The sequence below is a fragment of the Cynara cardunculus genome, unplaced genomic scaffold (genome assembly GCF_001531365.2).
Source record: "Cynara cardunculus var. scolymus isolate 2C unplaced genomic scaffold, CcrdV1 Un_Scaffold_1564, whole genome shotgun sequence".
NCBI lineage: Eukaryota > Viridiplantae > Streptophyta > Magnoliopsida > Asterales > Asteraceae > Cynara > Cynara cardunculus.
In genome coordinates this window covers 92,308-115,934 of record NW_020200798.1, presented here as the reverse complement: position 1 = coordinate 115,934, position 23,627 = coordinate 92,308, and the positions used below count along the sequence as shown (strand labels likewise).

The window sequence follows — 23,627 nt, the reverse complement described above, 5'->3', positions numbered from 1 at the left end:
TTAGCTACCCGCCGAGACGTGATCTAACGAACTAATCTTGGGAATTAAACAAGATGATCTCTARTCATCGAAGCTAAATCCTAGAAAGACTTAGTTGTAAATAAAGATCTTGAAATAAGGTACTAACCWGAAGTCCCAAAGTGACGAATTGTCACACCTTCTTCCTGGCAATAGCCTTTTGCTACGAGCCTAGCTTTATTTCTCACAATGATCCCATCCTCATCCTTCTTGTTCCTGAAAACCCATTTACAGCCAATTGCAATTTTATCCTTTGGTAAAGGTACAAGAGTCCATACCTTATTCCTCTCGAATTGTTGGAGCTCTTCTTGCATGGCATCGACCCAACTAGGATCTTGTAGGGCTTCATGTACTTTCTTAGACTATACCATGCTTAGAAATTTTACGAATAAACATTCATTAGTTGTGGCAGCCCGTGTCTTTACGCCACCTGAAGGTTCACCAATGATCTGGTGAAGAGGATGATCATTTGTCCATCTTGTTCTTGGGATAGATACAGAAGTGGGGGACGTTTGATCACGTTCCATGGGCATGTTTGGCATTGAGCTCATTGATGGTGAAGAAGGTTCTTCTTGCTCCCCCTTGGATGATGGTACAAAGGAACCAGGTGCAGAGCCAGAGGTATTATGCTCTGGTTCTATAAGACTGGGCTCTGATACAGAGCTTGTTTGCTCTGGTTGTGGATGGATATGATCACCAGAGGAAGCAGAGGTGTGTGAAGGACCAACATTAGATGTACTTGTCATTTTTGATTCTTCACTTACACTCGCAGATTCATCTCTTGGTGCACGTACAGAGATGTCTTCGTCACCATAGAAGTCTTCAAATAGGAGCCTGAGTTCCAATTCCCTTAACTTCATTTGGGAATTGGAAGTCTGTTTGTTAAGCTCGAGTTCAGAGCTGAGGTACTCTGAAGTCACTTGTTCTTTATCGTTGAACGAGACGTTGATGCTTTTCATGACGGTCTTGGTTCGTTGATTGAAGACTCTGTATGCCTTGGCTTTTGTGGAATAACCAAGGACCTTACCTTCATCAGCCTTTTTATCAAACTTATCAAGTTGATCTTGATCGTTCAGGATGAAGCATCTGCAACCAAAGACATGTAAAAATTTAACGTTAGGCTTTCTTTGGTTGATTAGTTCGTAAGGCGTCTTCATGTGCCTCTTTACCGCCGTTGCTCTATTTTGATTAAAGCAGGCAGTAGAGATTACTTCTGTCCAAAAACATGTTGGAAGACCAGAGCTGGCTAGCATGGTTCGTGCAGCTTTGACCAGAGTTTGATTCTTTCTTTCTACGACACCCTTTTGTTGTGGTGTCCTTGCTGCAGAAAAGTTATGAGTTATGCCCTCTGTGTCCAAGTACACATCAATCTTGGCGTTCTTGAACTCTGTTCCATTATCACTTCTCAGCTTCTGAATTTTTCTTTGTAAAAGTACTTGAATCTTAGTCATCAATTTGATTAGCAGCTTTGGGACATCTGATTTTTGCCTTACAAACTCAATCCAAGTATATCGTGAGTATTCATTAATTAAGACTAAGAGATACTTTTTACCAGACAAGCTCTATACAGAGATTGGACCACAAAGATCCACATGAAGCATATGCAGAGGTCTGACACAGGACACATCTGTCTTAGTTTTGTGGAATGCTCTTTTGAGCTTTCCCATTTCACATGCAGAGCAGAGATGGTCCTTTTCGAACTTTATGACAGGAAGTCCGTCAACCAGATTATTCTTCACAATCTTCTCTATATTTTGGAAATTAAGATGAGATAGCTTGTGGTGCCAGAGCCAAGCTTCTTCACTCTTGCGAGACACGAGACAAAGTGTCTCTGAATTGTCTCTTTGTGAGAAGTTCATGAGATACAGATTGCCTTTTCTCTTAGCTCTTAGAAACTCCTGACCTGATTCTGACATAATGGAGCAAGTTTCCTTTTGGAACACGACATTGTAGCCAGAATCACACAATTGACTTATGCTCAAAAGATTATGTTTAAGCCCAGAGACATAAGCAACCTTAAAGACAGAAACCTTACCTTGTAGTAGATCCCCGTATCCCTTTATTTCTCCTTGCTTGTTATCCCCAAAGGTCACTTTTCGTCCAATCTTCTGTCTGTATGACGAGAGCAACCTCTTATTGCCGGTCATGTGTCTTGAGCATCCGGAGTCAAGATACCAAATGTCCACATGCGGCTTCTGCAAACCAAATTAAGGGATTTAGGTACCCATTTCATAATGGATCCTCGATGATTAGGGACAGAAGGTAGCTTTTTAAGCTTTGGAAGAGGCTTTGTATCTTGACCTGAATTAACAGACTTGGGTTTAGGAGCCTTCTTTCTCTTCTGGGTCTTATTGGATTTAGACCTTGATGACCTAGAGAGAAGACAGTTAGGGTCAGAGAAGTGTTGTTTTAACTTAAGCAGCAGAGAAACACATTCACAATTATGAACATATTTTGAATGACAAAATGATTTATTAGCTTTAAAGAATAAATTATTACAATCATTCCTAGTATTGGTAGTTCTAGCAAACTTCCTATCTAGATCTGATTGTTTTAACAGTGAATGTGTCTTCTCTGATTTCTTCTTCCCTACTCCTTTGGCCTTCAGAGGCCTTTCTGAAAAAGAGGAATTAATGTTAGAGCATGCAGCGGATTTTCCCTTCTATTCTGAAGTGAATTTAATTGGCTTAGATTTGGAATTTGAGCCCTTTGATGCAGAAGAAACAGACTTTACACTCTTTACCCTGTACTCAAACTTGGGAGCGGATTTAGCACTTGTCGTCATGCTTACACGGCCAGAACCTAGGAGAATCTTTTTCTCAATAGAGGATTTTGCAACCTCTGGTTCTTTGGCAACGACCTCTGTCTTAACTTGCTCTTTAAACGAGTCCACCTCTGACTCAGAGTCAGAGTCAAGAAAATCCTTGTGTGAAAATCGAAATACAAAGGTATCATTAAGAACCTGAGGTTCTCGTATGCATGAGCTAGAAGCTTTGTCCGTCTTTTGTTTTGATGGACTTTCAAAAGTATCCGAGGAGTTACACTCAGAAGAATCTACATGACCTTTAGGAGGATAATTCAAGGCCTCAAGCAAGTCTTGCTCAAAAACCTGTTTTATCGTTTCTGTAAAGCCATCCATTAATTTAGAAACAAGAGTTTTAAGAAAATTTCATGTGGATGAACTCTTGATTTCATCTGGTTCAGGTTTGACAACCTCACTTTCAGTCTTAAGATGTTCAAGATTTGTAGAGCCAAAACAAAAAATCTCGTTTGTCTTCTGTATGCATTTTAAATCAACTTGTGGCACACATTTTGAAGAGTAAGAGATGTTTTTGAACTTCAACTTAGGAGTTATAGCTCCACTTTCAAGCTTACATCTTTTAAATGGTGAAGTTGTATACAAAATAGGAAAATCTGGTTTCTGTTTTTCGCCCAACCTAAACATGGATTCAAGAGTATTTTTCTTCTTCCAGGTGAGGTCTAGGTCTACATAACCTATCCCTGCTTTATCCTGTTGAGAATTTACTTTTTCGTACACCTGCTGAGCATCTTGATATTTCTTAATCAAGAGCTCTTTTCTTTGTAAGCTCTGGTGTAGGAACTCCTTTTCCTTTTGAAAACAATCTTTTAGGGCCTCAAAGTTTAATTTGTCTCTTTCTTTCTCTAGAAGCTCTGTTTCTTTCTTCTTAATAGCCGCTTTTAATTCTAAGCATTCTGTTTTAAGACTTGTTTCAGTGGATCGTTTTGTTTGTAAAAGCTTTTCATTTTCCACTGACAACTCTTGTTTCTCTACAGTTAGCAGCTCTGTCTCTCGTTCAAAAAATAGTTTTCCTTTTCCAAGGATTTTCTTTTGGATTTTCGAGTGAGAGTTTTTGCTGTAGATTGATGAAATCGTTAGTCAAAGCAAAGATACTATCTTCCAGGTCAGAGTGAGAATAACCAGAGATAGAACATACCTGGGAGTCGGAGTCAGATCCAAACTCTTCTTTGTCATTCTCGACAGCCATCCCACAGAAGTTTGCTTGGTCTTCTTCTTCAGACGAGGAGTCAGAGACCCAATTCTCCTGTTCTTCCATGAGGCTCCTTTGTGTTCGATTATACTTGTACTTATTTTTATAGTATAGTTCGTTTTTCACTAAGGGGCCTCTGCATTCTTTGGAGTAGTGCCCCATCTTCTAGCATCTAAAGCATCGGACACCTTGCTTCTTCTGGTCCGACGGCTCTTCCTCCTTCTTGTTGGAAACAGAAGAAGTGTTCCTTCCTTCGAAAGATTTTCCTCTGCTTCTATCATTTTGTCTTCCTCTTCTGTCGAAGACCTTCTTCCCAAATTTCCTTTGGAATTCCTTGGTGATCAGGGCCAAGGATTTCGCAAAGACGTTGATGTCATCATCTTCAGAGCTAGAAGCTCTGTCTTCTTCATCATCACTCTCCAAGATGAGAGCCTTCTTTCCCTTTCTTCTCTCTTCTCTGGGTCACCGTTCTCTATGTGGTGGGCTTGATCCTGTCTCTTTTGATTCAGAGACAAGAGCCAAAGGTCCACCCAGAGCGACCTTTGCCTTCTGCACCTCTTGTTCTTCAGCCTGCAGAGTCCCGTATACATCGTCCAGTGTCCATTGCTCCAGATCTTGATTTTCCTGGGGAGACATCGTCTTATTTCCCCATTCTGCGTTCAATCTCTTCAAGAAGAGTATGTTGTTCTCATCTTGAGTTCTGATCACGTCACATTTGCGACATTTGTTGATCAGAGTGTTGAAGCAATGATAAGTCTGCTCTAAAGACTCATCGAGGAGTGCCTGGAAGCTATTGTATTCATTCAGGCATTGGGCACGATGATTCTTCTTCATCTTGATGCCTCCTTCCAACTGGTTAGCCAATTGATCCCACAAATCCTTGGCTGAGTCGCATGCGTCGAGTGACTGGAAAATTTCGTTGGGAAGCGCCATAATCAAAAGTCTTTTGGCCTTTTGATCCACTTCCACTCTCCGTTTGTCTTCATCGTTCTAGTCACGATGAAGTTTGGGTACTCGCCTGGCAGGTACCTGAACTGTATCACCAGCAGCAGGAATCTGAGGTATGATGGTGGTAGGGACGTATCCACCATTTAAAATTGACTCATAAAGTTCTAGGTCAAGACCCTCGTAGAAGTTTATCATCCGAATGTTCCATTGGGGATATTCTTCCCTAATGAGAGTCGGAGGTTTTGTCAAGGAACCGACACTATACATAGAGTTCCATGATTGAGAAGACGACATTTTAGATTTAAAATTTTGAGAAGAAAACTTTGACGAGAAAGATAATCGACTGAAAAACGATTTCCAAATTACTTAAAAGCAAACGTTTTTAAAATCAAGAGAAATAAGAGCAACAAATCTTTTAAAAACGAATAATCAAAAATTAAGAGTAGAATCCAGTCGGATATCGATCGACTAATCAATGAATTTGATTAGCAGGCTCTGATACCAATTGTTGAACCCAGATACTCTTAATTAACAGAAACACAATTTATGTAATATGAATTATGAATAAACAATGTATTTCAAATGATTAAACAGAATATTCAAATATGAAAGTAAAGCAGTGAATAAACTTGAATATACCGAATGCTTTTATTGATAAAAGATGAACAATTTGAAGCACAAAAGTAATCTCACAAAAATTACGTATAGTGTAAGTCGGTTCCTTCAGGTACTTTAAACCTGAGGAGGAAGCCTCCTTATATACGCCTAGGTCTAACAAACAATGCTATATAATAGGCGTGAAACTCTGAGTTGACTGGTCTGCATCCTTATCTTTGACTTCGCTTGAATAGCGGAGCAGACTTGGTCAAGCCGCCTCAAATCTGTTAGACGCTTGCGAGAATGTCTGGGTTAACACGTGCGCGTTCCGTGAAGAAGGTAGCCAGAAGCTCTACATGAACATACAAAAGCTTTGCATGTACTATGCAGAGGCTCTGCATATGCAGAAGCTCTGCATGTACTATGCAGAGGCTCTGCATGTACTATGCAGAGCAGAAGCTTTGCATTTACTATGCAGAGGCTCTGCATATGTAGAGGCTCTGGGTCTTAGAGTAATTGCATTAAGTCAAGCGCTTATGCTTTTTGGCGCACAAGGCTTGAGCGTTCACAGAGATAGAACGCAGGCTTTGTATGAATGGAACCTTCACTCTGAGTAAGAGCTCTGCTTCTTGATCATCTGCATAAGAGCTCTTAGCCAGACAGCTTCTATAGACTAAGTCCTATTGACTAGAGTAAGACACTTCTTACTTACACTTTCACAAGTTGGGGTCTAACAACTAGTTTACAGAATCTGATTAAAAAAATATGAAGTGTATATCAAAAAAGGTAAAAAAAATAAGAAAAAACAACCTTTGAATACAAACGAGCATATTATCACCGAAAATGATATTATTTTAAGAGACGTGATGATAACAATTTCAAAAATAGATGAAACAGGTATTAGAGTTATGTACGATGAGAAATTACACAAGTAAAATCTCAGGAAATACTTGTTCAGAAAATGTACTCGTTTCCAAGAAAAAAGTTGTTCACTTCCCGAAAACATTTATTTAAATCTTCTAAAGACTCCCCCTATAAAGTAGATTATAGTAATGTTTCAGTTCAGCTCAAAAATTAAAAAAAAATAAAGGAAACATTTTTAGCACGGGTTCTAAACTGGGTATTTAGAAACCACACTCGGTTAAGCATGGGTCCTGAACTGTGTTGTTCAGAAGCCTTGTTTGGACAGTATATAACTCCCCCTGAATTTGTGCATCATTGGATGAATTTCTAATCAGCGCAGTAATGACGCACCTACAAAATAAGATCAAACATATTTTGGTACCCAAACGAACTTGGGTCCATCTTTGTTAGTATCAGGTTGTGGGATATTGTAACTGCCAAACCATCTATTTTTTTGATGTTATCTTTTTAGCACTTTTAACAGGATAATTTTTTATACAATAAGATCCATACCAGTTATTGTAATCATACCTGTTATTACCTTTCCAACTGTTCTGATAGTTGTTATCTCCATCCCACCTGTTGAACCTTTTCCTATTGACAAAATCATTGGTTCTACATGTTGAGCACATAATTGTTCTCTTGCTAAGATTGATCAGATTATTAGTAGATCTCACAATACAAGGAAGATTATTGTTAGTAACAACAGGGGTACGAGATGAAACAGATTCAAATTTATTTACCCAAATGCTTTTAACTTTTGAATGAATATTGAGTGATCCGATAACATACCCTTGATAGTACTGACTTGAAGAACGAGAATAGTTCTTAGAAACAGTTGATTTAGGACTGCTTAAATAACTGTTAGATATCGAACAGTCATAAAAGCTGGTTTTACACTGTGAAGGAGAACCAGTTGAGCTTTGAGCACAAGAAAAGTCTTTGACTTTCTTTAAAAGTTGGTCTCATTCATCAGCAACTAAATCATACTTATTTTTTAGTTCAGTTCTGTTAGGAATGAAATTCAGTGTAAAATTGTATTCGTCTTGAAAGATAAAATTGTCTATAATTATATAAAAGTCATCGTGTTTGATTTTTATTAGGATAGTTTGACCCTATATAAAGGGTGATGTCTTTGTAAATTTGAGTAGAGAGCTTTCATTGTAATATCAGTTTATGTATATTCAAGTTTCACCAAGATTTGAAGATTGACTTTTTCTCTCAAACTTTCATCTCCTCTCTATGTTCTTACAAGTTTATACACAGATCTGCCATTGAATCTTTGAAGATTATTGAAGATTGATCATTTAGTGATCAGAGTCTGGTAAATCGCTCAGACTAAATCGCTGGTTTATTTTTTTACCGGATTTTCTAAATCGCACAAAGGGTCGACTGTTTTTTTACCTAAGTTGAAGAACTCTTTGGTCAATTTCAATCTTATTACAGGTTCATCGTGCAAAACAGCAGCTGATTTAGACAAGGCCCATTTTTTTTCTTCGATAAAGATGCAGAGCTACATATGGCTGAAGAAAGCCTTTCTGGATTGAAACAGGTTCAAGTGGAGTACTAGGGTTGAAGAAAGCTTTTCTGTAATTTGGTTTAGTGACAGACTTGATTTTGGTTTTGATTTTGGTTTTGATTGATTGATTTTGGTTTAGTTTTCTTATTGGTGCTGCTTTATTGATTTGGTTGTAGCAGATGCATTTATATAGGGCTGTTAGAAATGTTGATGGCACTATATCTTATGATAGCAATGCACGCTTTGTGAGATGGTTGGACGGTAGCTTACAGTTGCTCATTGGCAACGAAGTTCTTGATATCTCAGTGCAGGATGCGCAGCATGATCAAGCTCATCTTTTTCTTAGACAAGAGAAGGGAAATTATTGAAGCCTGGTCATTGTTTGACTGTCCCCAGTAACCTTGTAGCCCAATTTTCGGATCTCATCATCAGATAGCTCTAGTTCAATATCATTTAAGGCCTCTGTTGTCTGCTTCACAATAGAATGTTCTATTCTAGTTGCTGAACAGAAAGCTCTTGTTCACTCTAATTCATATCCAAAGCCCTCTGTTGATAAATGGTTGCCTGATTAAAGTGACCAGTGTGGTAAAGAACTACTACAGGGAGACTGTATGCACTAGTGGTGGAGTGGTGATAAGGACCACATACAGCTATCATCTTTGCAAGTGCCTTGGTTCCACAGTTAACTGCATCTTCTAGCTTTCCTTTATCCAGAACTCTTAAATGGCTTTGGACTTCCCATATCGTAGTCTCTTGGAACCAATTCCGATCCAATCTTGTGACACAGTCCTCTAAGAATCGATAACTTCTAAAAAATTCAAGGTTGAGACTATTGCTGCTGACAACTCCGCAAAGTTCTCAACAGAGGCAATAACAGCTTCAAGTATATACTTAAAGGCACGTGTCACCATCTCGTGAATACATATTGATCGTATATGCGGAAGTTTCTCAGCAAGTTTAACCACACATCCCAAAGATTGTGGTTTCTGTATAAAGGTGGAGTTGGTGTCAAAATGGACTCTCAATTAGGCTAATTTGTTCATCAAATTCGGATAGCATCTCAAGCAGATTTCACATTCTCTGTCATCCAGGCATCCACAAGGAATATGTTTTACATTACTGAAATCATTTAGCTTTTTGATTAATGTGTCTGTTTTGAGATTTTACTGCAGAGTGCATGTGTGCAATCTTGAACAAGCTATGGTGCTGTTGTCCAAGATGCTATATTGAGTGGTGAAGGTAACCAGAAGCAAAATTGCATGGTAGGAAACAGGAGGATTTCATTATAAAGAAGACAATCACTCAGAGGAAGGCTGGATGGCTCAAAAGTTAGACAGGAACTGTTTTGATTTTCCTCGGACAAACCTTTATTTGTATTCAAGTTTATCTTTATCTGTATTTGTCTGTGTTTAAAACTTTGTATCGTTGAAGTGTAAATCAAAGGTTGTGTCGTCCGGTCTTGGTGTTTATCACACAACAGTTTGTCTGGTTTAGCTATATTTTTAGCTAACTGTTTAATTGAGATCATTTGTTTTTGGTTTTGGTTTTTGAGTTTTATTTTTTTAGATTTTAATTTTTGGATCATTGTTTATCTGTTTTGGTCTGTGTTTTAACTGTTTGAGAAATTTTTGAATTATTCTGCGTCGCATAAACTGTTTTAATCAATCTTAACTGTCTTTGACTGTTTTTCAACTGTTTTTAACTGTTTTTAACTATTTTTAATAGTTTTGACTGTTTTTAATGATTTTAGACAGTTTTTCGTCGTTTTTTTCTGATTTCTCAACAGTTTTTTTGTGTTTTTCTATTCTGTTTGAGCTTAACTATTTTTGATTTCTTTTATCTGATTTCATAGCATTTGATCCGGTTAATCAATCTTAATTTTTCTTAATGGCAGCTATTTTAGAGAAGGAGAATAAAGAGTTGAGATCTCATATTTCAAAGATGGAGAAGAGCATTGTGGACTATAAAGACAAATACATAAACATTTTTTATGAGAACCATTCAAATGAGGAATTTATCAAAGATTTAAAGAAAGATCATAAAGTAGAATTGGAAAGAGTTGAGAATGATTTCATGAATAAGATTAATAAACTTGAGAAAACTCTGAGTTCAGTGAGGAAAGATTATGATGATGATTTGAGAACTTGGAGTAAAGCTAATAATGACATKTTTAATAAACTTCAAGAGCTACAAACTGAGAGGAATTCTTTTGGGAGGAATAGTAAAGAGTCAGAGGACTTAACTGATAAATCTGAGAGTGAGTTGAGTGAGTTACAGAAATTACTAGAGTTAGAGAAGGAAAAAGTTCTGAAAGCTGAGAAGAGTTTTAGTTCTAAAAGAATGGAATTTGAAAAGGAAAAGAAGAGAATGTGAAAAGGTTTAGAGTTGAACGCATATCTTATGAAAATAAGATAAACTCTCTAGAGCTAAATGCAAAAATGTTGTTAAAGCAAATATCTGATTTTGAGCAGCTGATCATCTTGGAACGGGCCAAGAATGATAAAGAGAAGAAAGACATCTCAGAARACTGTCAGAGCCAAATACAGAAGTTATCTGAAAGCATTGCTCTAAAGCAGAAGGCTTTAGATGAAGAGAAGAAGCAATTTGCTCTTGAAAAGAGAAATACTTCAAAGAAGTATACAGTTATTGCTAAGGAGCTTGCTAATAAGAAAAGTGGCTTGACATCGTTTCTGAGAATGAAAAGAGCAGCTCAGATAAAGAGAAAATAGAGTTAATAAATCAGAAGAGAAAGTTTGAAATGCTTCAAAAGGACATAGAAGGTAAACTCCTTGACACTACAAAGAAATTGTCTGATCTGAAGACAGACCTTGAAACTGAGCTGAAGATGAGAACAAAACTTAAAAATAAGCTTGATTTAGTTACTGTTGAAAGAGACCAGATTTTACAGAAAGTCAAAGACTTTTCTTGTGCACAAAGCTCAATTGGTTCTCCATCACAGTGTAAAACTAGCTTCTATGATTGTTCCAAATCGAATAGTTATTCAAGCAGCCCTCAATCTACTGTTTCTAAAAACTATTCTCGTTCTTTTAATCAGTATTATCAAGGGTATGTTATCAGATCACCCAATAAATTTTCTAAGATTAAAAGCATTTGGGTTAATAAAGCTGATTCTGTTTCATCTCATACACCTGTTGTTACTAACTCTGTTCTTCTTTGCATTGTGAGATCCACTAATGATCTGATCAATCTTAGCAAGAGAAGAATTATGTGCCCAACATGCAGAACCAATGATTTTGTCAATAAGAAAAGGTGCAATAGGTGGCATGGAGATAAAAGCTATCAGAACAGTTGGAAAGGTAAGAACATGTATGATCATAATAACTAGTATGGATCATATTCTATTTCTGATCATCCTGTTCAAAGTGCTAAAAATAATATATCTAATAGGAATAGATGGTTTGGAAGTTACAACATACCTCAACCCGATACTAACAAAATAGGATCCAAATTCATTCGGGTACCAAAATCTACTTAATCTGGTTTTGCAGGTGTGTCAATTTTGTGCTGATCAGAATATCATATCAGTGATACATCAATGTAGGGGGAGTTGTAATCTGTTCCAGTGAGGCTTCTGAATATATCAATTCAGAACCCGTGCTTAACCGACTAAGGCTTCTAAACACCCAGTTTAGGACCCGAGAAAGTTCCAAGTTTTTTTAATTTTTGAGCTTAACTGAAACATTACTATAATGTACTTTCTAGGGGGAGTCTCTAGAAAGTTCAATAAATGTTTTTCGGACAATAATATTTTTTGGGAAACGAGTACATTTTCTGAACAGGTATTTCTTGAGATTTTACTTGCATAATTTCTCATTGTACATAACTCCAATATCTGTTTCAGCTATTCTTCAAACTGTTATTATCATGTCTCTTATACAAAAATCATTTTCGGTGATAATACGCTCGTTTGTATTCAAAGGTTGATTTTTCTGATTTTTTTTACCTTAATTGATATACATTTTTTTTAATCAGAATCTGTAAACTAGTACTTACAGATTTTCATTCATTTCTCTCGCATATCTAATAATCTGATCATTGTCGCATCATTCTTTCATTAATTGTGCTTAAAGCCAAATATTTTGATCCATTTTTATCTGATCATTGTGCTTTATCTGAAATATTATTTTTGATCAACTGTTTATGATCAATTGAGCATAATGCTAAATTTTAGGAGGGACTGAGTGCTTATCAGAAATACTTCTATGAAATGTTAGAACCGACAGACCTACCCTTGAGGACAACCATATCTGATGGAGCTTTATATACAAAAGGGTTTGTGTGCTGAGACTAAAATGAAAATGAGAAGGGTAGTTGTTGTGAGCTAAAAGAATTGACGAGAGTTGTGTCAGGATTAAAAGAATAWAAGAATCCTGTTCCAAACTTCTAAAATCCGGGCATACCACATAATCTATTAGTTCTCAATTCTTTCGAGACTAATATTGGAAAAGGCAAAGGCCAGACCAATTCTTGTCACAACCCCACCAGCTACTCATTTATCTCTCAACAGATAAGTGTTTCAATAATACTTGGGGCACGCAACTCATCATCTATCAATTTCTCATTCGGAGAAAGTTGATATTGAATCAGAAAGATATATGWCCCCCCCTTCAAGTCTTTTTGATCACGTATTGAGTCAGATAAATTTGTGTAGTCCACACGGTTTATCTTTTTGAGCCTAAACATAAGCATATTTTGCTTTATTTTTTTACACTACACAGATTTTGCATTTTATATGTTATTTTGCCAAAACATTCATAGATATGCTTCTATTAAGTACATCTGTTGTACTGAGTATATTTGTTATACTCACAGGCCAATCTTTTATAAGATTGAAAACTATTTAATTCATTGAAATTGGTTGTTATCTTCTCATTCCCTTAATCTGAAAAGATTAAATAAGTGGATTTGAAAAGATCTACTTACAATTTCATGAATTGACGGCTTTCGCGGGAAATTTCATTCATTCTTGTGTATGATGTCATGATTCTCATTTCATCATAAGGGGGAGTATGTAATAATGAATGAAATGTCCAATTCCGATCATTATAAGGAGAATTTGATGTAAAGATCAAGGGGGAGTAATATCAAAATTGGCAAAAGACTCAAAAGGAGTGCGACTGGAGATAATTACAGAAAGATTATTCATGTGCTAAAACGACTGCGAGTTTTTGAATGAGAAGATCATCGTTTCAAAAGTTTACCAACAGAGTTTTCTTATCAAAGAGAAAGTTTGTGACTTGTTGTCTGAAGATTCTTTGAAGATCACATCTTGTTTATTGTTTCTGAAGATTTTTGTTGATATTGTTCTACATTGTCAAAAGAGAAGATCATCGTTGTTCTACATTCGATGAGGAGAATGTTAGAAGATCTTTCTCAACAAATGATTGTTTGAAGATTTCGGGTTGAAGTTGGTTTTTGAAGAAGACATAGTGGGCTTAATGCTACAAAGTTCAAACGAGACTCAAAGCACGCAATTTCTTTCAAGTCTGAATACAAAGGGGGAGAATGTTAGGACTGAAATTCAGTGTAAAATTGTATTCGTCTTGAAAGATAAAATTGTCTACAATTGTTTAAAAGTCATCGTGTTTGACTTTTCTTAGATATGTTTGACTTTGACTTTGTCTTGTAGTTTGACCCTATATAAAGGGTGTTTGCTTTGTTATTTTGAGTAGGAAGCTCATTTGATAAATCAGTATTCGTATATACAAGTTTGACCAAGAATTCCGATCTTGACTTTCTCTCTCTCTACTCCTTCTAGGGTTCTTACATGAAATATCTTTCTGCCATTGTTGTTGTTGAAGGTTTACATGAAGATAGATTAATTGGGACACACAAGTTCTCATCTTCAATTCATTTTCAAGTTCTGTCTTTAGATCAGACAATTTTCTTGAAGTATCCAGGAGTTTACCTTCTAACTCCTTCTTAAGCATTTCAAATTTCTTCTTCTGATTTTTAAACTATCTTTTCTCTTCATCTGAGCTGCTCTTCTCATTCTCAGAAGCGATGTCGAGCCATTTTTTCTTTTCAGCAAGCTCTTTAGCAATAGCTACATATTTCTTTGTAGAATTTCTCTTTTCAAGCGCAAATTGCGTTTTTTCTTCATCTAAAGCCTTCTGTTTTAGAGCAATGTTGTCAGACAATTTCTGATTCTGACTCAGACATTCTTCTTTGATGTTGTTCTTTTCTTTATTTATCTTGGCTCATTCCAAGATAATCAGCTGCTCAAAATCTGAGACTTGCTTTAAAAGCATTTTTGCGTTCAGCTCGAGAGAGTTTATCTTATTTTCATAGGCTATCCGTTCAGCACCAAATATTTTCTCTTCTTCAAAAAACCTCTTCTTTTCTTTCTCAAACTCTATTCTCTCAAAATTCAAACTTTTCTCAGCCTATTGAACTTTTTCCTTCTCTAAATTCAATAACTTCTTCAAATAAGTCAAATCAGTCTCAGTCTCAATATGATTACTTGGAGATGTTTTCTCAGCAATAATTTCACTCTGGACTTTTTGGAGTTTGTCAAATAGATCTTTGTTAGATTTACTTCAAGTTTTCAATTCTTCTTCACACTATTTCCTTATTGTGTCCAAAGTTCTCTCAAATTCACAAACCATAACTGATAAATCATTTTCAGAATTTTCTCTCAATGTTTTATTTTTTCTTTGCAGATCCTTGATAAATTCCTTATCTGCAAAATTCTCATCAAACATATTAAAGTATTTATCACTGTTGTCCTTTACACTCCTTTCCAACTCAAAAATTCTATCTCTCAATTCCATATTCTCTCTTTCCAATGAAACTGCCATTTTTCAATCAGATTGATTAACAGATCAAATGCTGTGAAATCAGTTAAAAGAAATCAAGAACAATTCAACTCAAAAACAAAAACCAGAAAACACAAAAACTATTGAGAAAATCAGTGTAAAACTATTAAAAAAAACCAATAAAACAGTCAAAACTGTTGAAAACAGTAAAAACTGTTAAAAACAGTCAAAACTGATAAGAAATAGTTTACGCAGCGTAGAACAGTTAAAAAAGTTGTCAAAACAGTTAAAAAAATCAAAACAGATTAAAAAACACAAAAACACAAAAAAAAATGATCCAAAAATAAAATCCAGAGAAAAAAAAAAAAAATAAAAGACCAACATAACACAAAAAAAAATTGGGGCCAAAACAACAAAAACAATAGGCTAAAACAAATGGGCTTAAAAAAATGAATTTGGTGATTAAAAAGCCGAAGAAAATGAAAATGGTTTTGGAAGAAAAAAAATAAAAGGCCATTAAGTCCAAACTAATTTTGTGTTGGACCACAAATCCAAGTAAAAAAATTCCTGAAAACAAACATGGGAAGTTTTAGACCGGGAAGCACAATCCGGATGTGTTGTTCCCTAATAATCAATCTTCAATACCTCTTTATACAAATCCATGGCAGATTCAAGATATGCATTAAGAACAATATGAGAGATGAAGGTTGAGAGAGAAAGTCAAATATCACAAACTTGGTCAAANCAAATATCACAAACTTGGTCAAACTCTTATTTACATAAACTGAATATTGCAAAATGAGCTCTCTTCGCAAAATTACAAAAGACTTACCCTTTATAGAGGGTCAAAGATGTAAACAAAGTCAAAGTCAAACAATCTATAGAAAAGTCAAACACGATGACTTTTATACAATTATAGACAATTTTAACTTTTAAGAAGAATACAATTTTACACTGAATTTCAGTCCTAACATTCTCCCCCTTTGTATTCAGACTTGAAAGAATTTGCATGCTTTGAGTCTCGTTTGAACTTTATCATATTGAGCACTTTATGACTTCTTCAAAACAATCTTCAACTTGAAATCTTCAGTCCATCGTTTGTTGATAAAGATCTTCTAACATTATCCCCCTCAAATGTAGAACCGCGATGATCTTCTCTTTTGACAATGTAGAACAAAAACAGTAACAATCTTTAGAATTAAACTTTAACAAACTTTCTCTTCAAATGTAGTCTTTATCAGCAAACTGTTGTAAAATTGATCTTCACATTCAACAACTCTCAGACATTGTAGCACATAAATAATCTTTTGTATTAATCTCCAGTCGCACTCCTTTTGAGTCTTTTGCCATCATTGAAGTTACTCCCCCTTGATCTTTACAACAAATTCCCCTTATAATGTTCGGAATTGGACATTTCATTCATTATTACATACTCCCCCTTATGATGAAATGAGAATCATGACATCATACACAAAAATGAATGAAATTTCCCGCGAAAGCCGTCAATTCATGAAATTGTAAGTAGATCTTTTCAAATCCACTTATTTAATATTTTCAGATTAAGGGAATGGGAAGATAACAACCAATTTCAACGAATGAAATTGTTTTCAATCTTATAAAAGATTGTTCTGTGAGTATAACAAATATACTCGGTACAACGGATGTACTGTATATATGAGACTTTTTGAGACTCATCTCACCAGGTCTTCCATTCAATCATCGATAGCTTAATAGAAACATATCTATGAATGTTTTGACAAAATAACATATAAAATGCAAAATCTGTGTAGTGTAAAAAAAATAAAGCAACATATGTTTCTGTTTAGGCTCAAAAAGATAAATCGTGTGGACTACACAAATTTATCAGACTCAATACATGATCAAAAAGACTTGAAGGGGGGACATATATCTTTCTGATTCAATATCAACTTTCTCCGAATAAGAAACTGATAGATAATGAGCTGCGTGCCCAAGTGTTATTGAAACACTTATCTGTTGAGAGATAAATTAGTAGCTGGTGGGGTTGTGGCAAGAGTTGGTCTGGGCTTTGCCTTTTTCAATATTAGTCTCGAAAGAATTGAGAACTAATAGATTGTGTGGTATGCCCGGATTTTAGAAGTTTAGAACATGATTTTTATAATCTTTTAATCCTGACACAACTCTCATCAATTCTTTTAGCTCACAACAACTACCCCTCTCTTTTTCATTTTAAGCTCTACACACAAACCCTTTTTCATTTAAAGCTCACTCAGATATGGTTGTCCTCTTGGGTAGGTTTGTCGGTTCTGACATTCCATAGAGGTATTTCTGTTAAGCACTCAGTCCCTCCTAAATACAGTATGCTCATATGATCACAAGAGTTGATCAAAATTAATATTTCAGATAAAGCACAATGATCTAATAAAAATTGATCATGATATTTGGCTTTAAGCACAATCAATAAAGGAATGCGAGAGAAATGAATGAAGATCTGTAAGTACGAGTCTACATATTCTGAGATTCTGATTAAAAAATTGAAGTGTATATCAATCAAAGAAAAAAATCAGAAAATCAACCTTTGAATACAAACGAGCGTATTATCACCAAAAAATATATTATTTTAAGAGACGTGATAATAACAGTTTGAAGAATAGTTGAAACAGGTATTAGAGTTATGTACGATGAGAAATTACACAAGTAAAATCTCAGGAAATACCTGTTCAGAAAATGTACTCCTTTCCTTAAAAAAAATTCATTTTCCGAAAAATATTTATTGAACTTTCTAGAGACTCCCCCTAGAAATTAAGATTTAAGAAATATTTCGATTCAGCTCAAAAATTAAAAACATTGGAAACATGTTTAGCACGAGTCCTAAAGTGTGTGTTTAGAAACCACAATCGTTTAAGCACGAGTTTTGAACTGATGTATTCAGAAGCCTTATTCCTTAACTCACACAAATCACTCTTAGATGTATGACGTTTTCGAGTTAAGTCCTCTGTATCTATATTATCTTTCTCAGAAGAATTCCTCTCACTTTGCAGATCTTGAAGTTTATAAATAATTCCTTATTAGCATTACTCCAAGTCCTCAAATCATCATCATAGTTTTTATTTACAGAAAACAAAGATTTCTCAAGTTTTTCAACCTTATACTGAAAATCCTTCTCAATTCTTTCACATTCTTCTTTTTGATATTTCTGTAAATCTTTGATAAATTCCAGATTAGAGTGATTCTCATAGAATATATTTACATATTTATTTGTATATTGTTTCAATCTCTTTTCCAACTCTAAAACTTTCTCTTTCTAAACTTTATTCTCTCTTTCCAATGAAACTGCCATTTTCTAAAAACAGATTGATTAATCGGATCAAATGCTGTGAAATCAGATAAAAGAAAAAAAAAATAGTTAAGCTAAAAAACAAATACAGAAAAACACAAAAACTGATGAGAAATCAGAAAAACAGCGAAAACAGTAAAAAAAAAATCAGTAAAAACAGTCAAAACTGTTGAAAACAGTTGAAACTGATGAAAAACAGTTTACGCGGCGAAAAACAGTTTAGAAAATCTCAAACAGTTCAAAAGTAAAACAAAAACAGATAAAAGAATTAAAATTCTCAAAATTCAACAAATTCGGACACGAGATATGCAAGAATGACTAACTCAAACTCGGTGATGACTAATCCGGACACGATGTGAGCTAGAAAGGCAAGATCAGACAAGACTATAACAGGAGACTATCTAATCTAAATGAGCTTATACACGAGGAACTTTAAATCACAACCAAGTGATATAACCAATAATGGTGTCCGGACAATGCTAGTGAGCGATTTAAACTAAGTCGGACAACCTAGTGTACGGTTAATTTGGACTCTGGACAAATGTAAAATATGCAGCTAAGTCCTAAACCGGTCAAATGTTCGTACAAACAAGACAGAATCCGGTCACAAAGGTGGCAGATTTGTACACTAGCCAAGCGATTTAAAACAATCCGGATAAGACTTGTATATGAGAAATGAGAAATCCGCTTAAGTCTTATATGATGAACAACCTAAATCGTCTAAGCCATGTCCGATGAAAAATTATCCGGACACAACTCAAGAGACTTGTCAAGCGATATAACAATATCCAGTCACCAAGTCAAGTATAAAGCCAAGCGATTTATGAAGTCTGGTCACCAAGTCAAGTATAAGCCAAGCGATATATGAAGTCCTGTCACCAAGTCAAGTATAAGCCAAGCGATTTATGAAGTCCGAACAAAGAACAAAAACATAAAAACTTTGAAAATTCATACAAAAAATGAATCAAAATTTACCTTTTTGATGAATTTTATCAAGAACACGAAGAACTTCAAAAATTCATAAAACCAACAAATCTCTTAAAAGAGTGTTAAAATCTGTAAAATCTATGAACAACAATCATTCACATATCAAATATACATACGATGATCAAAATTTTAACACCTAAACAGAAGATTTAGAAAAAATTTCGGATCAAAATAAAGAAAAAGATAAGAACACTAAGAACACAAATGAAGAACACCCAAAAAAATCCAGAAAATTTTCTTCCAAATATCTTCAAATTCCTGATTTCTTTCAACGATTTCTTTGCATTTCCAGCTCTGATACCAATTGTTGTTCCCTAATAATCAATCTTCAATACTTCTTATACAAATCCATGGCAGATTCAAGATATGCATTAAGAACAATATGAGAGATGAAGGTTGAGAGAGAAAGTCAAATATCACAAACTTGGTCAAACTCTTATTTACGTAAACTGAATATTGCAAAATGAGCTCTCTTCGCAAAATTACAAAAGACTTACCCTTTATATAGGGCCAAAGATGTAAACAAAGTCAAAGTCAAACAATCTATAGAAAAGTCAAATACGATGACTTTTATATAATTATAGACAATTTTAACTTTCAAGACGAATACAATTTTACACTGAATTTCAGTTCTAACAGGATGAAAGTATATACGAGGAACAAGCTCGCGACTAAGTTGAATCAGGATGAAAAAGATGAAATTGATGTCCAAGAAATAAGTAATCCGGATGACCCTCAAGCGATGTCCTACAATTCGTATAAGACTACAAACGATGAGAATTGGACTTGAAATGGAAACAACAAATGATCAAGTCTTAACCCGGACACTATGTTAGGCGATGAGCTCAATATCCAGATACACTTATGCAGAAAATGGTTAAGTCTGAATCGGATGGTGTGTTGAGCGATGAACCTTGAATACGGGTAAAGGGTTGTCCGAGATAAATCAAAAGAGTCCTTTGTTTATGATATCCAGTGCTGCTGAAAAGGCCCCAATTCTTTTCTTCTTCCAAATTCTTTCCAGTTTCACTATTTTCTTCACTATCATCAAGTTCAAGGAGTTGTGGCTCTGAAGAAACCTTATTCAAAACATCTGTTACAGAATCCAAATAAGCATCCCCTTTCCTAAACAAAATTCACCTTTAAAAAAAAAAACTCAAACAACAGCAAATTTGGATTAGATAGGAAATTACTTAAATGGTTTCAATTCAATATATCATGCATTATGCGGGCCTCAATCACAATCACCAAATAAGGTCCATCCTGGGAATGGAGAAGCTGGCAAACAACTGGATCCAGCAGACTACCATCCTAAAGACCCTCCACCTATTCAAAATACACAACCACAAACGGTAATTATAGCGAAAGAAGAGACTCAAAATGAAGTTAAGGAGGAGGCTAAAAAAGAAGAAGCAGAAACACTCAAACACACAGCAGTCTTCAAACCAGGTGACTTTTTACAAGGATAAGCCGGCTAAAAACATTCTGATATACACAACAGTCTTCGATTTACACAGATATTGAAAAAGAATCGGAAAGACTCACAACTGACGAAGACGAGCAGTCTGCTATGGTCGCTTCGCCACTCTTTTGCGTTGTTCCAATGAAGGTCGATTCTTTCTCCACCAGTCATCTCCTCTCTATCTGTTACTTTATATAGAATCTGATTACTTTTTTGTACGTACGAAGGAAGGATGTGAAGGCAGTGATTCGAATGATGCAAAATCGATTACACCCAAAATTGATTACCCTCAAAACAGGAAGCCATCGATTTCTTTCAGCGATGAAGATTGAATCAAACACATAGATGAATGATGTAAGACAAAATCGGACAAGAAGAGTAATTTCTTAAGCGATTTATGAGAAATCCGATCAAGCTGTTGAACGATGATGCCTTAAACCGGACGATGAACTCGGATAACTTGATAAACAATTAACATCATGTCCGAACAATACCTAAATCGATTGAAATGAGGTGCGATAAATGCTAAACCGGACAATTAATGATGAAATAAAACAAGGAACGATCGATTTATAGTGAGCGATTTACAAAATCCGGTCAAGTCTAATTCGAGTCATTGAGCGATTTACAGAATCCGGCTACCTTGATGTGATTTTGGCTAAGTTCTAAACCGGGTAAAGCTTCAAGCGATTTACAAGAATCCGGTCATGCCTAGTCTAAATCTTTGAGCGATTTAGAGGAATCCGATGAAGCCGTGAGCGATGTCGATGAAGATGAATGCTATTGTGAAATGAATGTGACCGATTTAGAAGAAAGATGAAGAATACAGGTTGGGCCTAGCCTAAAATAGGTTGGTGTAACACCCCATTCCACATATTGCATGTAACATATACTTCATATACAAGGAATACATGTTTGTACACCACAAAGGTCCCTTAGTACAAGAATGGGAAAATTGCATCAAAATGGAACCAACTTTCACTTAATTCCTATTTTGGGGAACCAACTTTCAAAATCGTCATTTTGGGGAACCAACTTGCATCTGATTCCTATTGTGGGGAACCAACTTTCAAAATCGTTATTTTGGGGAACCAACTTGCACCTAATTCCTATTTTGGGGAACCAACTTGCAAAATAATTATAGAAAAATAACTAAAATTCGTTTTTTTTCCCAAAAATATTGCAATAAAATCTATTTTTCATTTCAAATCTCGTTTTTTTATAATTCAGATATCAAATTGAACATTTAAAAAAAATCCAAATTAACACAATAAAAAATAATTGATGCAATAAAAACTAAATATTAAATATCACATTCAAGATTTTTATATCTAACCAATTGCATCAATTAAATTTTTTTCCATTAAATTGAATTGTTTTGCATTAGTAAAAAATAATTTTTATTGTGGTAATTTGGATTTTTAAAAAAATGTTCAATTTGATATCTGAATTAAAAAACCGAGATTTGAAATGAAAAATAGATTTTATTGCATTAATTTTTGAAAAAAAAAACGAATTTTAGTTATTTTTCTATAACTATTTTGCAAGTTGGTTCCACAAAATAGGAATCAGGTGCAAGTTGGTTCCCCAAAATAACGATTTTCAAAGTTGGTTCCCCAAAATAGAATCAGATTCAAGTTGGTTCCCCAAAATGACGATTTTGCAAGTTGGTTCCCCAAAATAGGAATCAGGTGCAAGTTGGTTCCCCAAAATAACGATTTTAAAAGTTGGTTCCTCAAAATAGGAATTAGGTGAAAGTTGGTTCCATTTTGGTGCAATTTTCCATACAAGAATCTACTAGAACAAAATACATGGTCCAAAAATTCAAAATACAATTCTTGCACTAATCCAGTTACATCTGCCAAAACTATACAAATCATCAGCCAATCTTCATGTAGATAAACATATTAGGAAATTATTATATTTTCCCCTTTCCCTTACCATCAGCACTTCCTGCAATACATATTTAAAATTACAAAACGAGGGTTAGACCGAAAGGTCTAGTGAGTTACCCTATTTATGTCATTGCAGGGTGATAATCACCAAAACTTTTAAATAAAACAACTTTTCATATATATAACAAATATATGAATAAGTGAGAACACAATATCAATACCTTTCACCTTTCAAGCCAACAATCTTTGCTTGTAAATAATATATCAAATCCAGACAGGTTTATACTAACCAAATAACATAATGCCACTTTTAAACCTTTTACCACTCAAACAAGGTTTATTTAAAGTTTCAATCCAATTCTGTTATCCCCTTCTCTATAACATTCAAACTATGATTTTCAATAAGAACCCTTATCCTAAATCTTTAAGTCACAAAGAAATAAAGATTCCAGACCATAGTAATCTTAATGGATATGATAGTAAGAGTTATAATATATAACACACACATACAATTGCCACCCTTATATCCAAATGTACACCTCTCTTTGATATGTCACCCTTATCCCATGGTACATCTCTCCTTGATATGCCACCCTTATCCCATGGTACACCTCTCCTTGATATGCCACCCTTATTTCTTCATCAAAACATTTCACAAAAACAATTCCATATAGAATAGACCGTAGTCAATGGAATTATTATCAGTTCAAAATCATCTTTTTCAGGATTCCCCCATTTATATAAATCATGAACAAGTCAAAAATGCAAATCCGGTCAAAATAGGTGTTAGCTCTCATATTTCATTTAATGTAAAAGTATGAAAAAGTATTTCTGCAAGTGTTGAAAGAAGGGTTCATTCCACAGAAGACCACAGAGGACCAACAACAGAAGATGTTCATTCGTACAAGTCAAGATTGACAGAACCTCTGTTGTCTCTCACAGAGGTTCTGGAAAATGGTCCTCTGTTATCAAGAGCTTACAAGTCATATACAACAGAGCTTCTGGGATGGCTCACAGAGGGTCTGCGGTTCATCTTTTGTGGAGAACCTCTTCTTTCTGTTTTACATTGGTTTGTTAGCTGCACGTGCTTCTCACGTGACTATGTTTGTAATCGACTTTATTTGAACGGCTTGGATCATTTCACTTGTCTAGGTCATGTCAGAAAAGTCGTTAGGAACTAGTATAAATAGCAG

General features: G+C 35.0%; 2 long non-coding RNA genes across 2 annotated transcripts; one reads left to right on the top strand and one right to left on the bottom strand.

The window, feature by feature from the left end:
* The first annotated feature begins 7,678 nt into the window (after nucleotides 1-7,678).
* On the top strand, nucleotides 7,679-9,393 carry LOC112502544. Its single transcript, XR_003067721.1, has 2 exons — nucleotides 7,679-7,800; nucleotides 7,923-9,393. It is a non-coding gene; the product is annotated as an uncharacterized LOC112502544 (long non-coding RNA).
* Nucleotides 9,394-19,699: 10,306 nt separating this feature from the next.
* On the bottom strand, nucleotides 19,700-20,739 carry LOC112502545. Its single transcript, XR_003067722.1, has 3 exons — nucleotides 20,623-20,739; nucleotides 20,271-20,403; nucleotides 19,700-20,170 (listed from the first exon to the last, which is right to left on the bottom strand). It is a non-coding gene; the product is annotated as an uncharacterized LOC112502545 (long non-coding RNA).
* Between the last annotated feature and the right edge of the window lie 2,888 nt (nucleotides 20,740-23,627).